Source organism: Pristiophorus japonicus, chromosome 23 (assembly GCF_044704955.1).
Source record: "Pristiophorus japonicus isolate sPriJap1 chromosome 23, sPriJap1.hap1, whole genome shotgun sequence".
NCBI lineage: Eukaryota > Metazoa > Chordata > Chondrichthyes > Pristiophoridae > Pristiophorus > Pristiophorus japonicus.
In genome coordinates, this window is record NC_091999.1 from 55,296,669 (window position 1) to 55,300,423 (window position 3,755).

A 3,755-nucleotide genomic window follows, 5' to 3' on the forward strand; every position below is an offset into this window, starting at 1 on the left:
AAGCAATCAAATTCCACCTTCCGACGCACACACAAGTGGCAGCCAACATCATGGTAGACCACGAAGCTGAACTCATCATCCCCAGCAGCCCAGCAAGGTCATCTGCGCAGCAGTCCAGCGAAGAACCAACCAACTCACCTGCACCTGTATTTGTACTGAGACGATCGACTCAGGAGCGAAAAGCCCCAGATCATCTCAGCTTGCAAATAAGTGTACTGTTGACTTTTGGAGGGAGTGACGTTATGTGTGCAACTCTATGTAACCAGAATTCTACCGCCACAATAGGCCGTATCTGTTGGAGTCCCAAGGGATCCCAGCGTCCCTTGGGAGCACTGTATATAAGCAGACCTTCCATGTTGTACGTGCACTCTGAAGTTAGAATAAAGAAACAGGTCACAATTACTCACGTCTACAGTACTCAATCACATTACTTTTTCTGAACTGAACAGGTTAAATATAGAATAAAACTCACTCTATACTGTTACACCAAACGTTTCCAGTGCAAGTACAGCACAGGTTAGACACAGACTACATCTCCCTCTACCTTGTCTCAGCCATTCCAGGGCCGATACAGATCTGTTAGGTCTAGAGAAAATATCCCTCTATACTGTTCCAGCGGATATTCGCGGTACAGGTGCAGCACGGGTGAGATACAGAGTAAAGCTCCCTCTACACTGTCCCACTGTAATAAAAAGGCAAGCATGAAAGCTCGGTGCCTCAATGCGAGGAGTATTCGGAACCAAGAGAGGGCTCTGAGCTAGTTAGAGTGGGGGAGAGCTCAGATGAACAGGACCCCAAGGAAGAATGCAAAAGGCAGGAGGCAACAGAGCAGAGTAGCACTGGGCTAAGAGTAAACTACAAGGTGATAGGAATGGACAATATTTATAAATATAAAGGGGCTGCAGGAGGGGTCAAAACTAAAAATTATGGTTCAAAAATTAGTATTAAAACACTCTACCTAAACGCATACAGCATTCGAAATAAAATAAATGAGTTGACGGCACAAATCTTTACAAATGGGGATGATTTGGTGGCCATTACAGAAACGTGGTTGCAGGGGGGCCAAGACTGGGAATTAAACATACAGGGGTATCTGACAATTCGGAAAGATAGACAAGAAGTGAAAGGAGCTGGGGTAGCTCTGTTAATAAAGGATGATATCAGGCCAGTTGTGAGAGACGATATTGGCTCTCATGAACAAAATGTTGAATCATTGTGGGTGGAGATTAGAGATAGTAAGGGGAAAAAAGTCACTGGTGTGCGCAGTTTATAGGCCCGCAAATAATAACTTCATGGTGGGGCGGACAATAATCAAGGGAATAATGGAGGCATGTGAAAAAGGAACGGCAGTAATCATGGAGATTTTAACCTACATATCGATTGGTCAAATCAAATCGCACAGGGTAGCCTTGAGGAGGAATTCATAGAATGCATACGGGATTTCTTCTCGGAACACTATGTTCCAGAACCTGCAAGGGAGCAAGCTATCTTAGATCTGGTCCTGTGTAATGAGACAGGAATAATAAACGATCTCCTCGTAACAGATCCTCTCGGAATGAGTGATCACAGTATGGTTGAATTTGTAATACAGATTGAGGGTGAGGAAGTAGTGTCTCAAACAAGCGTACTATGCTTAAGCAAAGGTGACTACAGTGGGATGAGGGCAGAGTTGGCTAAAGTAGACTGGAAACACAGCTGAGTGGCACAATTGAGGAACAGTGGAGGACTTTTAACGAGCTATTTCATAGTGCTCAGCAAAATTATATTCCAGTGAAAAAGAAGGGCGGAAAGAGAAGGAATAACCAGCTATGGATAACCAAGGAAATAAAGGAGAGTATCAAATTAAAAACCAATGCTTATAAGGTTGCCAAGGTTAGTGGGAAATTAGAAGATTGGGAACAGTTTAAACGACAGCAAAGAATGACTAAGAAAGCAATAAATAAAGGAAAGATAGATTACGAAAGTAAACTTGCACAAAACATATAAACGGATAGTAAAAGCTTTTACCGATATATAAAACGGAAAAGAGTGACTAAAGTAAATGTTGGTCCATTCGAAGATGAGAAGGGGATTTAATAATGGGAAATGTGGAAATGGCTGAGACTTGAAACAATTATTTTGCTTCGGCTTTCAGAGTGGAAGACACAAAAACCATGCCAAAAATTGCTGGTCACGGGAATGTGGGAAGGGAGGACCTTGAGATAATCTCTATCACTAAGAGGGTAGTGCTGGACAGGCTAATGGGACTCAAGGTTGACAAGTCCCCTGGTCCTGATGAAATGCATCCTAGGATATTAAAAGAGATGGCGGAAGTTATAGCAGGTGCATTCGTTATAATCTACCAAAATTCTCTGGGCTCTGGGGAGGTACCAGCGGATTGGAAAGCAGCAAATGTAACGCCTCTGTTTAAGAAAGGGGGCAGAGAAAAGGCAGGTAACTATAGGCCGGTTAATTTAACATCTGTAGTGGGGAAAATGCTTGAAGCTATCATTAAGGAAGAAATAGCGGGACATCTAGATAGGAATAGTGCAATCAAGCAGATGCAACATGGATTCATGAAGGGGAAATCATGTTTAACTAATCTACTATAATTATTTGGGGATATAACGGGCATGGTGGATAGAGGTGTACCGATGGATGTGGTATATTTAGATTTCCAAAAGGATAAGGTGCCACACAAAAGGTGACTGCAAAAGATAGAGCTACACGGAGTCAGAGGAAATGTATTCGCATAGATCAAGAATTGGCTGGCGAACAGAAAGCAGAGAGTCGGGATAAATGGGTCCTTTTCGGGTTGGAAATCGGTGGTTAGTGGTGTGCCACAGGGATCGGTGCTGGGATCACAATTGTTCACAATATACATAGATGGCCTGGAAGAGTGGACAGAGTGTAGTGTAACAAAATTTGCAGATGACACAAAGATTAGTGGGAAGGCGGGTTATGTAGACGACGCAGAGAGGCTGCAAAGAGATTTAGATAGGTTAAGCGAATGGGCTAAGGTTTGGCAGATGGAATACAATGTCGGAAAATGTGAGGTCATCCATCTTGGAAAAAAAAACAGTAAAAGGGAATATTATTTGAATGGGGAGAAATTACAACATGCTACGGTGCAAAGGGACCTGGGGGTCCATGTGCATGAATCCGCAAAAAGTTAGTTTGCAGGTGCAGCAGGTAATCAGGAAGGCGAGAGGGATGGAGTACAAAAGCAGGGAGGTCATGCTGCAACTGTATCGAGTATTGGTGAGGCCGTACCAGGAGTACAGCGTGCAGTTTTGGTCACCTTACTTAAGGAAGGATATACTAGCTTTGGAGGGGGTACAGAGACGCTTCACTAGGCTGATTCCGGAGATGAGGGGTTTACCTTATGATGATAGATTGAGTAGACTGGGTCTTTACTCGTTGGAGTTCAGAAGGATGAGGGATGATCTTATCGAAACATGAAAGGGATAGACAAGATAGAGGCAGAGAGGTTGTTTCCACTGGTCGGGGAGACGAGATCTAGGGGGCACAGCCTCAAAATACGGGGGAGCCAATTTAAAACCGAGTTGAGAAGGAATTTTTTCTCACAGAGGTTTGTGAATCTGTGGAAGTCTTTGCCCAAGGAAGCAGTTGAGGCTAGCTCATTGAATGTATTCAAATCACAGATAGATAGATTTTTAACCAATAAGGGAATTAAGAGTTATGGGGAGCGGGCGGGTAAGTGGAGCTGAGTCCACGGCCAGATCAGCCATGATCTTGTTGAATGGCGGAGCAGG